The 14,376-nt window shown below is 44.6% G+C and overlaps 1 protein-coding gene across 6 annotated transcripts in view; it reads right to left on the bottom strand.

The window, feature by feature from the left end:
• The window catches only part of LOC101841231, a 157,835-nt gene that overhangs the window by 111,447 nt on the left and 32,012 nt on the right, over positions 1–14,376 (bottom strand). The window contains exon 2 of one of the 6 annotated variants that reach the window (XM_013122672.3): positions 12,034–12,085. The exons of 4 other annotated variants lie outside the window; for them this stretch is intronic. The gene's annotated coding sequence lies outside the window, so the exon portion shown is untranslated. Of the gene's footprint in view, positions 1–12,033; positions 12,086–14,376 lie in introns of those variants that run through there. One more of the 6 variants, XM_040745951.1, reaches the window with a different exon arrangement.

Raw genomic sequence — 14,376 nt, 5'->3', positions numbered from 1 at the left:
TCTTAGCCACTGAACGTTCTCTCCAGGCTGCTAAACAGCTTTTCTGTTTATAAGCACAAGTGTTTTATTTATAAGAAACCCCATCCAACCTGAGACAACAGACTGTGCCATGATTTATAGTAGATAGAATCCCGAAATCAAGTTCTAGATTTCCTCAAGCCATTTGCAATGAACAAATACAGTGTAGCTGACAGTCACAAATGTGAGCAAGAATGGAGAGAACACTAAGCTAAAGATACCTAAAACCTGTAAGCAGGCTAGGTGTGCTAAAGCCCCGGCACGGAGCAGAACTTCCCTCAGAGCCCTGAAGAGACACGGGAGCTCACTTTGCCATGAAGAGGGTTAAGACAGACGTTCACTAAAGCACCTGCTGAATGGAATCATATCAGTATAATCCTCACATATTTCTGACAGCTGGGATCCTGGATGCAGAGATGTAACTGCCTCTCCATGGGCCTCAAAATCCCGGTCTGTTTCCCATGGGTCACCGCCCAGCCATCGGATGGAGGCACTATGTGGTCACTACCCTAACAAATGGCTCCAAACCACCTACGTCCAGGGAAAAGGCTACTGCTCCCATTTGCAATCTCCCAAGCCACCCCATCCCTCTGCACGGGAGGATCAATGGAGAGCCAGATGAATTGTTTACTTAATTGTGCTGTGCAAGCTGAATAATTGCATGCCTTCCAAGAGAGCTTTGTAACCAATGAGATGGAGTCGGATCTGCCAAAACCTTTACCTTGAAGCCAAAACCCATTCTGCAGCCTCTACTATCACAAATAACGGCAACCCTGGCTATTATTCCTAGAGAAGGCAAAACCATGGCAGAGACATCAAAACCCATGTCTTTCAAAAAACATAGGAAAAAAACCTCCACAAAGCAGTCCCTGACAACTGTGATTCCCACATTTCCCAGGATGGAACCTTTAAAGTCACAAATCCTGATTTTATTCATTCACATCAAACAGCCTACATACAGCAAGCCTTAGAGTGAGCAAAGTTGGCATCTTCAGTACAAGGGTCACTTTTTAAGTATTTTTATTTTTTAAATCAATATATCCTGTGTTAGATACCACTGTAACATATTTGAGCCAAGAGTTTCTCTGCCCTCCCCCATGCCCCAGCCCTCTGTCATCTCTGTTCACCCACATTTTAATATAAGGAATACATAAGAAACAAAAAACTAGGTCATTAGCAATTTTAAAATAACGGATAATGTGTAAAACAACTAGAGAGAGAAAAATAATTTACTTGCCAAAGTGTCTTCAAGGATGACAAAAAAAAAATTTACTACTAGGACAGAAAATTCTGAGATGTGAGGAGTGGAAACAAGAAAACCCTTAGGGTGTCAACAGCTAACCCCACGGAACTGAGTGACTAAAGAGAACAGAGCTAAGGGAAAGATGCCTACATCTTTCCCAGTGCTCTTTGGAAAACTTGCTTGTAGCATTAAAACAAACCTACATCTGAGCCGGGCGTTGGTGGCACACGCCTTTAATCCCAGCACTCGGGAGGCAGAGGCAGGCGGATCTCTGTGAGTTCGAGGCCAGCCTGGTCTACAGAGCAAGTTCCAGGACAGCTTCCAAAAAACAATACAGAGAAACCCTATCTTGAAAAACCAAAAAAAACAACAACAACAAAAACAAAAACAAACATGCATCTGGTAAACCATAGTACCCCCTACTGACTTTGTTGCTTTGTAAAGGTTTATTTTTTAATTATATATATATATATATATATATATATATATATATATATATATGGGGGGGTGATACATGTGCCTTTGGAGGTCAGAAGAGGGACTCAAATTCCCTGGAAGTGAAGTTCCTGGGAGTCTCCTGATGAGGGTTCTGGGGACAGACACTGGGTCCTCTGCTAGTGCTCTTACCCCCAGAGCCGTCTCCGCAGCCCCGCTGGCTGTTTTAGTGTAATGTGTCCTTTCCCATTGCTCCCCTTTTCATCTCTTGTAATGGATTTTCATTAATAACAACGTGTTATCTCTGGGGTATAGCCATATTCCAACAGAGCTCCAGCTTCTCTAACTGGCTATATCTTCTCAGGTGCCATGACCACTCAGAATGAAGTCTAAGCAGTCTACTGGAGACTTCAGAGAGTTTGAGTGTTGACTGAGTCTTGCTCTAGACTTCAGAGAGATACCTGCATTTTCTCAGTGTTCGGCTGTTCCACAGTAGTACTGTCTGGCACGTAACCTTGGATGCATTTAGAACTGGAAAAGAGATGCTATACTGGAGTCTGAAGAGAAGGCAAGGAGGTCAATGTGCACAGTTGGGGAGGAACCATAAAGAATCTTCCTTACCAGAATATGACAGAATACCCCAAAAAGAAAAATTACATTTCCAACGCACTACGTCCATTTCTTCATCCCTTCCAGATCCAGCTAACTTGGTTCGATTGTTTTTCTCACAATGATCCATGTTCTAGTATTGGGTTTTGTCATGATTTCAATTTACCCTTTTCCTGTTCATCTAATCTGTAAAATGAGGACTTAGACCTAAAGTCCTTTTAACCTTTATCCTTCCCTGAGTCAAAGACTCAATGTCTCTTATACATTGGATTATATGCCTCATCTGTGATTATAAAACTCCATTTATTTCCTACAATTTATTTACTATGAAATTTGTGGGCAGGGTATGTGGTGTGTGTGTAGTGTGTGTGTGTGTGCATTCTAAAATCTTCATCAGAGAAGAGAAGCTACTCTGGTGCACAGCTGTTATTTTGGAGACAATCCACAGTCACTGTCTTCTCTTTCTCAGCATCTTGCTTTCCTCAGGGAGTGTATCTGTATATGATCTGGTAGTGGAAATAAGTTCCCCAAAATACAAAATTTGTGGGGAACCTGAAGCTTTCTTCTACCCGAGTCTCATCTCATGAATCTCAGGATAGACATTCAACCTATCTACATTTTCTCCCCTTAGGACACCACTAGCCAACCAGCCTAAGAACAGAAATCAGCCCTGAGATTCTCCCTGTGGAGGTGGCACCAGCTAAGACTGTTGAGCAGCTCCTGCTAGAGACCTTCTGCTTTGCCTCAGATCTTACAAGCAATCCCATATTTGTCCAGTGAATACCTTTCCTACTGAAGTGGGCAGTTCACTACTTAAGAATCCATTCCAAAGCACAGTGAAGTGGAGACTTGAACTCACCCAGAGGAAAAATGTCCCAAGAGGAAGAATACAAAATCTGTCACCTCCCTTCTACCACATTATATTGATTAGGGATAGGGTTAATGCCAGCCTAGAGTCATCAAGAGGGAGAAGAACAGTCTCCATTTTCTAATGAAAGCAGGATTCAGGAACTCTGCTGTGTTCCAAACTACAAAAAAATGGCCACATTGGTAGAAACTGTAAAACTATCTTAATAACTAATGGGAAATACTGTAATTATTCATTGACTCTTAGAAAGATCAAAACATTAAAATTTTTCCTTGCTCTTAAATATATAGAAAAATAAAAATTACAACTAATGTTTACTTGTTTAATATTATAAGCATTGTGAATGGAATGCTTGAGTCACTTGTAAATGTTTTTATCTAGCTTGGAGAGTAATTTTCTTGTTGCCCTCATATAACTTGCAACATGGAGCAAGGCACCTTTCTCCCATGACTTGGCAGCTTGTCACAGGCCTAAGTTTGGGTCATATTCCTTTCAAAGTCAAGATATCTCCAAAAATTCCTTTAATGCGAAGAATTTTGCCAAAGTTGCTTTCAACTATAATAATCTTACTCTTTCATTACAACCACTTTCTTCTTGGTGTCAATAAATTTGCCTTGACTATTCTCTAATGACTACAGGGCTCCCAAAAGGCAGTTGTGTCAATATTCCCATGACCTGCAATTTCTTCTAGGTTGTGTGATTTCTCCAGGGGAGTCATGAACAAATGTATGTTCACCAAACCAAAGCAAAAATTCCACCAAAGTCTATCTTAGTGACTCAGAGTTTATTGGAGTTAACTACAGGATTATGGTTGAGGAGTTACTTATAGATCATGATGAGTCATTAAAAAAATAACCCACCCAAGATGGTGGACAACTCATGGAAGCCGCATCCCTGGAGCTCCCTACATGACTTTCAGACATCTCAGCTCATTGGAGAGTCTCTTCTCTCCAGAAATTTTTACTGCTTATATATATAACCTGGTGGTGTTGCTGCTGCTGGTGGTAAGGAGGTGATGGAAGGTCTTGTGAATTTTCTAAGTTTCAGGAACTTCCTGAGACTTATGAGTGTTATGTCCTAACCTTTTAAATATTGTTTATCTCTTGAGGCTTAAAGAAGTTCCCTCCAGGGTAGAATGTTTCAGATTGAAGAAAACTTCTCCACAACACTCCAGAACTCCATTCATGTTCAATTATTACTTCATTTTCAACATTTTCTCTCCTTCTGCTTTGTTTTATTTTTTTTCAGTTTTTTTATTAATATTTTTTATTTTCCATTTTAAATTTAGATAAGAAACAAGGTTGCTTCACAAGTCCCTCTCCCTTTCCCTCCCCTCCTCCCGTGCCCTCCCCCCATCCCCCCCCCGTTATCCCCTCATTCCCCCAGGGAGGGTGAGGCCCTCCATGGGGGTGTCCATAGTCTGTCATTTCATATAGGGCAGGGCCTAGACCCTTCCCCAAGAGTTCAGGGTGAGAGTGCACCTCACATTGTTCTATGGGAGTCCAGAGACCGTGTGTATACTTGGGATGGGTACTGATCTGCTGTCCAAGGCTCAATAGATTACCTAGGCCTCCTCACTGACACCCAGATTCAGGGGGTCTTGATCAGTCCCATGCTGGATTCCCAGGCTGATGCCTGGGATTCAAGAGTTAACCTTTGTCTGGTCAGCTGTTTCTGGGGGTTCAACCAGCCCAGTCTTAATCCCTTTGATCATCAGTCCTCCCTCTCTGATACTGGCTTTCTTGAGTTCAGCTCAGTCTGCTTTGTTTTATTTTAAGTTAAGAGCACATTGTGATTTTCATTTCCTTTTTGTACTTTCTTTCCATCTCCTCTTTCTCCACCCCATTACCTTATCCAATTTTCCATGTACATATAGTGCCACTTGAATCTATCATAGAGAAACAAGGGCACATTTTGTTCCCTGCTTATCAACTGAGTAACAGATGCACAGTGACCATTTCCAAAAACTTCAGAGGAAGTGACCCATTCAGTAACTGGATACATGCATTTCCTATTTACATAGTTGCTGTGACCTGTAAAGCTAGCAGTAGCATTTTCATGTTTGACACTCATGGAGACTGAAATTTAAAATGTATTGTAGAAGATCTGTTTTATTTAACTGAAATTTGTGCTTATCCGAAATCCACAAATCAAGAACTGTCCATATAAAAGTTGTACAAAGTTTAATTTTCCTCACAGTTTCTGTTAAGCAGGGAAATACCAGAACTCATTTCTGCCAGTTAACAAGGAGGTTCAGTTGAACTCACAAATATGCTGGAGTCCAGTAGTTCTCCTCTTTGTTCCTGCAAAACCCATCAGATGAACTCATAATGTCAACAGCCAGGAGGGTACAAGCAGGACTGACAACTGCATTTTAACTCTGGCATGCAGAGCGTAACTGGAACCAAAGGCCATCTAAAAGTGGGGAGAGATGATGTCCAAGCTAAGTAAGTCTTAGGATTACTCCAAGGTCAGAAAGACAATATTCCAGTAATGCCTTCCACAAACATGGCTGGTGGCTTCTCCATATTCCCTGCTTTCTTAGAAATTCCATTTCTGGCTGGTTACACTGGTATCCAGAACAAAATGACACACCCCAGAACTCCTCATGGCTAGTTCCATCCAATGATCCTTGCAGGCAGGGACAGGGAGTAGCACCCAGGGAGCCCACTTGGCTGGGATGAACAGTAGGTGTCCTTCCTGCTTTCTGCCTGGAAGGTAGACACCTAGACAGAGAGGCACCATAGAGAGCAGCCGCTAGGCAAGGAGACCCTGAAGTAAATGCAGATGTAAATCTGCTCTGGTTTTATGGAGATCTAATACCAGTCCTACCTCTCTCCACACTTCTTTATGTCTATTTCTGTCGCTCTTTTCATCTTATCAACAGCAGATGCCATTTTCACCTGATAAAACGGGACTTCTTATTTAGTCAATGGGCTCTTTCAGTGGCCCAGGCAAAGGTGACTCGTTTTCCATTTTTGTTTTTTTAGCTTCTTCTTTCATCCTTCTACATAATGAATATCCTAATGAGGCACAAAACACATGGGCAAAATAACACGTCGTGGATACACATGAAATCCTAACCCAGATTCAGGCCATCAAAACTCAAGCCCAGGCCTGGCTTAAGAATTATTTGGGAAGAATAAAAGTATAAGAGAAAGAAAAGGATAATACTGGTTCACAGCAAGTATTTATCACTTCACAAATCAGAAATGTGGGCAATGAGAGTCCTACGATATAATTCAGTTTAAGTATTCAGGGAGAGCAAAAGAAGGCAAGTCAGTGTTCCTACAGCTAAAAGGGGGCATTTTCTAAGAAAGTATATGAAGTGAGAGCCACCACTGTCACCTAAATACCCCCATTCTGTAAAGGATGAGAAGAGGGGCTATGCTGTTCCCCTGAGAGCAGAGAAGGGGGAGAAACTGCTGACACTGGGCTTTCAGAAGCTCTGTAATGTAGAAGATGCTCTGATCTACAGGACTCTGCACTGAATTCGGGTCAACACCCAAGGTAAAACTAAATCACATTCTAGCACAATGAAACGGCAGTGCTCCAGGGCCTCAGGACCTCCTTAATCTAGAGTGCACTGGTTTAGGAAACCGTGAGCTCCCTGGCATGGTGGAGAACTATACAGGAACTCGAAGTCTATTCTGAGAGTCAGACTAGGAAATGGAAGCATCACTACAGCTTGAAATCCTTGAGCACAGAGTGATCACTGGCGTGTGGGGCGAGTGGTAGCCCTTTACTGGATGGGAGACTGATACAGGGCATCCTTTCACATCTAACTTTCCATGAACACCAGTTTTCTGCTGGGCATGAAGCTTCCCTCAGGGTTAGGTGCTTTAGCTAAGTCTTTGTATCTGGTATAGGTATGCATGAAACACCTTTGAAGCAGTTATTATGAATGTTCCAAGTGTTGAACAAATGCTTCCTGGGAAAGATAAGGATGCTCATATTAGCCAGAATTCCTTCAACCATGGGAAGAAGAAATGAGTTAGGGTAACTTGAAGGAGAAAGTAAGAACCTCAAATATAGAGCTAATATGACTTTGGGCATGGTCGTTCAGGCAGCATGGTCAGGAATCTCCCCACATTCCTTGTTCAGATCTTCTGAGTGATCTGCAGTTTTTGTTTTGGTCTGTCCTGTTTTCTGGTACTGGGGATTGAACCTAGGGCCTTGTGCATTGCTGGGTAAGTACTCTACTCCTGAGCTATACCCCCACACCCTGACTCCAGATTTAGACCATTGCCACATGGAAGCAATTACCACCATTTTAAGAATCCTTTGTCTCAAAAGTCTTATGATTGACATGCACTGTCTTAACCTCAGACACAAGCTCACTGCTCACTTAACAGCTGGGAACTCTGAAAAGCCAGCCTTGGGTGACATGAGCTGAGAGTGGGTGTGGGGTGTCTAGAAGGAAAAGAGGACTTCTGTTGTGAGAAGGGACTATGGGAGGGGGGGAAGGAGGGAGGGAGGGAGGAAAGGAGGAGGGAGGGAGGGAAGGAAGGAAGGAAGGGAGGAAGGGAGGGAGGAAGGGAGGAAGGAAGGAAGGAAGGAAGGAAGATCCACTATGATGCCAACAATCAACAGGGTAAATTTTTAATAGCAAGTTATAGAATCTCTGAGTTACTCTAATTCTCAAAATAGTGGATTGGGAATACCACTGCTGCAAACCTATGGGAAAATAAAGCATTTTTGATGCAAGGCCTTGATCTAAACTTTTAACTCTCCCACAAATAATCTTTTCATGTTTGTCTTTCACAATTCTTCCTCCTCGTCCTCCTCCTTCCCAAATCTCTATTCACTGCCTCATCAGACAAAGTCACAGCAAATTAAATGAGAAGCAGAACATATGTATTAATGTAGATGAGGGCCCAGCATGTGAAGAAAAAAAATCTTCATTAATAGCAGAAAAAAATCTTTCCCCATATTTAATATTTAGGTGACATATTTCTATTCCAGGAGAAGTAAACATTACAGTCATGAATAACAAATAGAAACACAAACTCCATTTATTTGTAAAAATCAACTCATTTTCTTTTCATATCAATGCAAAAATGACCCAATGCCATGTGTTCCATTTGCCGTGATTCTAAGACAGCAAAGCTATACAATTTCTAGATCATTAACTTGTCTCCCTATTTTTCCATGTCTTATAGTTCTGCTAGGTAAGCGTTCGTTCATTCACTTTGATAATGCCACCCTTTATACACTTGGTATTTCACTTGCTCAATTACTTCATGCGAAACTCCAGCAGCCAGTGCGAGGGTGGGGAGGGTGGCAAAGAAAGGGGCCACCCCACAGTTTCTCTAAATGAGCAGGACCTCAAGGCTACACCTCTAATGGTTTCAGACAAAAGGTGAGGGCTGTCTGATGGGGTCTCAGGTTTGAAAGAGGCGTGCATACCCCCTCATTGTACCCCATGGGAGCCAGACTGAATGCCACAGTGCTTACCACAGCACACCAGTGCAGTCAAGCAGCGTGTCAACTCTGGGCAAAGGACAGCAAAGAGCACATGTTCCTGTGGTCCTATTGGAACCTTGGAAGCATCCCCGGAGGCAAAAGGGAGCAATCAGGGGACTTTGGGTTGTCTTTGTAAACCAGTTGCATAAAAGACTGGAAATAAATACCAAAATGAGATCTGGAGAAAGTAATCCAACATTATTACAGTGACACAGCAAAGGGACACCCTGAGGTTAAAGTGGCTATGCTATTGTCACTCGTTGTAGCTTCCTTTGTCACTTGGCTTACTTACCTTACCCAGGGATTATTATTTTGGCCAGTTTAATTTATTCAAATGATTGCATGATAATGATGTCATTTTGAAGAAAAAAATTTTTTTAAATGCTCTCAACTTCTGAGACAAGCTGTGGAGTTCACACTCAATGTCCTCATTCATGTGACTTAGAATAGAATGCCATCAGCAATCCTTAGAATCTCTCTCTCTCCCTCTCCCTCAAAATCTTTTTTTCTCCCAGTCACATTCCATCTTCTCCCTCACCACTATTTCCTTCGTGACCTAGAAACTACTGCTCTTACTGTTAACAAGAAACCAATATCCCCTGAGGGCAGAGGACCACGTGTCAGCGTCACCAAAGCACACAGCTCAGCCACGCTACGGTTCCATCCCGAGGAAGCCGGCTGTGGCCGTTCCTGTACGAGGATCATTTAACTTTAGAGCACATCTTTCCACAAGGAAAACACACATGCCTCACTGCCTCATATCTGCTCCTTCCACTGAGACCGGAAGTGAGGCTGAAGCGCTGGGAGAAGGGAACTGTGGAGACATCTACGTTAAACGAGACACATTTTTAAAAAGATACGAAACAGTGTGTGGAGAGCAAGCTTCTCTTTGGAAATCCCCTCCACGTCTGGATCTGCTTCCAGCCTTGTGCTAGAAAAATGATACTGTCTGCACAGTCGGCAGCCCCCAGCTGCAGCCAGAGTGGTGTCCAAGCCAGATGACCCAGTTCAGAGCTTTGCCGTACTGCTCAGGTCACGGACCTCTGAAATGGCTTTTGAATATTCACACCTCAGGTGAACCACCCAAGGGCCCCTGAATAGTTCTAGATTGGGTTTTTCTTGGGGGGGTTGTTTGTTTTTTAACTGGGTTTTACACTTCCTCAGTAACCCTGATATGACCAACCTGTTTTCACAACTATTCTTTTCCTTCCTTCGTGTTGCTGAACCCCCTCTAATTGACAGTAGTCCATCCCTGATTGAGCAGTACGAATGAATAGCAGCTCCTCAGGTGAGGGGTTGGTGACAGCATAGTAGCATGGTTACAGGCGCAAACCTAAGGCGAATTTTGAGGGTCAAGACTCAGATGTGAAGCCAGATCCAGCTTCAGCCGGGTGGGCCCGTTTAGTCTTCCTTGTGCATTTGTCTGATGGGGAAAAGGCCCACTGGGAGGAAAGATAATTTGACACATATCGCCCTTTGCAGATTTATAATCTGTTTCTCCCTCTATTACAATCTTAGTCAAATACAATTTTGTGGGTGACTCTGAAAATATAAATATCATTTGCAACAGGGATTCCACAGAAAGACACTTCATGAATCTGAATCCAGGATGGTAAAATACATCTCTGCCCAGCCCCAGCAAATCCCCCTGGTTGATTCAAAGATAGAATTGCCCTGTCTTCACTTAATGTCCTCTCTTCCACCCCCAAAACCACAGCAGCTCCCAGACTGGGATAAAGGAAACTGTCCCCATTGCTACAGAGGGACCCCATTTCTGCCTTCTTCCAGCTCCACCCCTGCAGTACCACAAAGGCCGGCGTTTGGGAGAGGAAAAGAACCTTGAGGGTTCACAAGAGGCTGTACCAGCAGTGCCAGTTGAGTTTGTGACACATGAAGAACGGCGACTACTTAGGCCGCATCAGATTGCATGTTTGCTTTGAGAAGTTAGCTATGGATCGTCAGGTCAGCCAGGGGGAAATTAGCAATAATTACCAGGGAATGAGCTAGCCTGGTAGCACCAGCGTTTGTGGAACTAGCCTTGGACATGATTAAGGCAGACCTTGTCCTCAGCCTCATAACTACAACATCCCAAGCAGACATAGTCACATAGGAGCTTGTGCGCACGCGCGCGCGCACACACACACACACACACACACAGTATATATTAAGGTACTACTAATTATTCTGTTTGTCAGATTCCATTGCTCCTCCCTCAACCTCCACTGCACCGTGTGCACGCTAGCACTGGGGCAGCATAAGGAGCCAAATGCCCAGATCTCCTGAACCAGCACAGATCCATTTGGTAAAGAAAACATGAAGCTACTGAGTTGGAACAATGAAAAACTGAATTAGTAATAGAACCTCTATGAAAGTAAACCCACCTAAGAACAGCTTACATTACAACACCATGTCTTCGACTCAATTCCATTTGGCTCATTCTACACCAGCCCCAACAGCTGCCTAGTCTTCAGGAATAACCTCTGACATTCTCGCTTTTTGCTTAAGAGCCACGAAAGCGCCTCCCTTTGCAAAGACTGAACTGAGTGCTGAGATGAAGTGTGACTCCCATATTCCCTCAAATGCTTGGGGACAACTCCTGGAACCAGAGGTTTGGGGAGCCCTACTAATTACAAGCAACAATGCCTTGAGCATTCCAGTTAATTAAAGGCTTGCCTCATGATTGCATTTGTAACACTAAAAGCTTTTATTCATTCATTGATTCAACAAATAATCATGACAGCCAAATGCCCGGCACTGTTCCCGGCCTCGTTTCTAATCACCCCACCCCTCCATTTCCACCTTCCAAGTATACTGTGCCTCTTACAGTGCCCACAACATGCAGCGTGTTCTCCAGTCTACAGACAGGTCACTCCCTCTGCCCTTCTCCCCTCCGTAGAGAGAACACACTCATGCGTGTGTGTGCGCGCACACATACACACACGCACGCACACATACGCACACACAGGCATGCGCGCGCGCACACACACACTTGCATGCACTCATCCCCATTCTATTTGCACACCTCACTCCTATCTTTAAGCCCATATTCTTTTCCTCTTGGCTGAAAAGGCCACAACGCCCTTCCCACCCAAGCATCCCTGCCCCCAGCAGTGTGTATCTCTCCAGGCTTATGACACATGTTTACATATGTCAAAATGTGTGCATCTAGAAAAGCAATCTGTGGAAGGAGAAAGACGCATTGCAACAGCAGACCAAGACTGAAGGCCAAGCTGAAAGGAGACCCTGTCACACAGAGAGAGCAGACAAGCACAGACGGCATGGGGGCACATGCAAAATACATCTTCAGGCAGAAGAAAGAAGGGAGGTGGCAAGGCTTCGAGTCCATCCTCTTTGTTTACAAGGGAGACAGAAGAGGGCTAGCAAGATGGCTTACCATGCGAGAGCACTTGCTGTCAAGCCAGGAGACCTGAGTCCGGTAACGGAACCTACACGGTGGAAGGAGAGAACTGAGTCTTATCAGCCATCCTCCAGCCTCTGCATACACCCCTGCTTCCCACTACACAGAGACAGACAGACAGATAGACAGACAGACACACACACACACACGTTCATGCACACACGCGTACATATGCACACTACATAAATAAAAGTTTTAAGAGGTAAAGGGGCATTTGAAGCAAATGTGAAGTATGAAATCCAAATTGTGGCTGCATGTTTGTAGAAATGTATTTTTTCCTGATAATGCTACAAGCACCCCACAATTAGATCTCACACAGAGAATGGACTTACAAAGTAAGAGCAAGCATTCCAGAAAAAAAATGTCTCCGGTATATTCCAAGATCTTTTCTAGAACAGTTAGTACGTTCCTTGAAGTGGATGGCAGGGCAAGTTAGGAAGGTGGGGGAATAAGGACAGAGCAGGGTGGACAGGTCAGCATCAGACTAGGGAAGCCGAGGGCCACGTCGAGCCTCATAAAGTAAAATACTCAGGCTCTGGAGTTCAAAACCTCAGCTCTGCCACCTCCTACAGTGAGTACTACTGTGGCTGAGGACACCACTTGAACTGCCCAACACACAGTGTGAATGGCGCCCCCTGGTGTTGGCTCTGATGAACAAACGTCAACCTCCTGAAGTTCTCATTCCTTCAAGAGGGCAATCTAACCTGGCCAGTGAGGACTTCCGGACTATTGGAAGAGACAGTGTGTCTTAAGTGCCCAGCACAAAGCCAGTCAGAGTATGGAGTGTGAGCACAGTAATTGGAAACGAGGCATCATTCCAGTGTTCTTGTGCAGCAGCAATCCTGGGCGATGTTGCCTTGCTACAGAAGTTTTAAAAGCTGACATTGGCCTGCCTGAAGGACAAGAGAGGAATGACTCCATTACGTACGACCGGCCACTCTGGATAACACTGGTGACTGGGAGTTTTCTAGCAGACATCAGAACATAGAAAAGTATCAGCCTTTGCACCCGCAATTCTGGGGTTCACCCGAGCACCTGGGGGGAGTAACCCCTGCTGCCAGTGGAGCAGGTGGCCTTCAGTGTGTCCCTGAGCTCCCATGTCTCTCACCCTTGAGGAAGCCAAGCAACTTCTGCATGTGGAGGCCTTAGGTGAAAGCCCAAATGGACTGAGGTAGACTCTCAGGCCCCAAGCTGAGACAGACCCCACCTGTCGGTGGGAAAGCAGCCAGTGCAATCGCCAAGTGGACTGGGACAGACTCTGGTGGCCATAGTAGAAAATGAGATGTGTACAACTCTTTGGATCCAGGTGCAATTGGGCTGGGCATACAATAGGGTTCTTTAAAAAAAAGTGCATAGCTAAAAGAAAAAGGTTGAAAAATAACTAAAGCACAAGGACAGAAAATAATGTGAAAATGGGAACAGGGGAGAGAGACAGACAGACAGAGACAGACAGAGAGACAGACAGAGAGACAGACAGAGAAAGACAAAGACAGACAGAGAGAAGCACAGAGAGAGAGTTTTCTCTTGGAAACATTGTCTCCACAGTAAAAGCAGCATGGCTCTGGAGGAAGCAGTGTCTCTCCTCCATTGGACAGACAGTGCAAGACTAACGACAGCAGTGACCAAGGGCTGGAGCAAGGGGTTAGTCTGCACTGGAGGGGATTCCTGAGACTCACCCCCGTGGAACAGATAGTAACAGGGAGTGTGATGCTGTGTAGACATGGGTCAGCCATCAGTGAGAAATGGAGCCAGGTAGAACTAAGCATGCTCAGTGGAGGGCTTGGTGTGCAAGAGGACACCAGCAGCTACTCACACAGGCACGCCCTATGCCCACAGAGCAGGGAGCTGTTCTTCCCTTCCTAGGCTAAGAGAAAATGAGAAGGATGTTTGGATGAGATGGCAGAGCCATAATGATATAAAGATGTTAAAAGAAAATTCCTGCCAGTCACAGGTCAAGTAAACAGAAGGGGGTTGAGTTGTTGACAACAGCCAGGCCATTCTTCTGTGTAAATTACTCTCTGAGGGTAGGTGGGCATCAGCAAGTGCTTTCCCTCCCTCCCTTCCTCCCTCTCTCCCTCTCCCTCCCTCCCTCCCTCCCCCTCTCTCCCTCTCTCTCTCTCTCCCTCTCTCTCTCTCTCTCTCTCTCTCTCCCTCTCTCTCTCTCTCTCCCTCTCCCTCTCCCTCTCTCTCTCTCTTTCTCTCTTTCTCTCTCTCTCTCTCTCCCTCTCCCTCTCTCTCTCTCTCTCTCTCTCTCTCTCTCTCTCTCTCTCTCCTCTCTCTCCTCTCTCTGAGGGCAGGTGTACACCCATAGATGATCTT

Source organism: Mesocricetus auratus, unplaced genomic scaffold (assembly GCF_017639785.1).
Source record: "Mesocricetus auratus isolate SY011 unplaced genomic scaffold, BCM_Maur_2.0 Super-Scaffold_100004, whole genome shotgun sequence".
Taxonomy (NCBI): Eukaryota; Metazoa; Chordata; class Mammalia; order Rodentia; family Cricetidae; genus Mesocricetus; species Mesocricetus auratus.
This window is presented reverse-complemented; position numbering and strand designations above follow the sequence as displayed.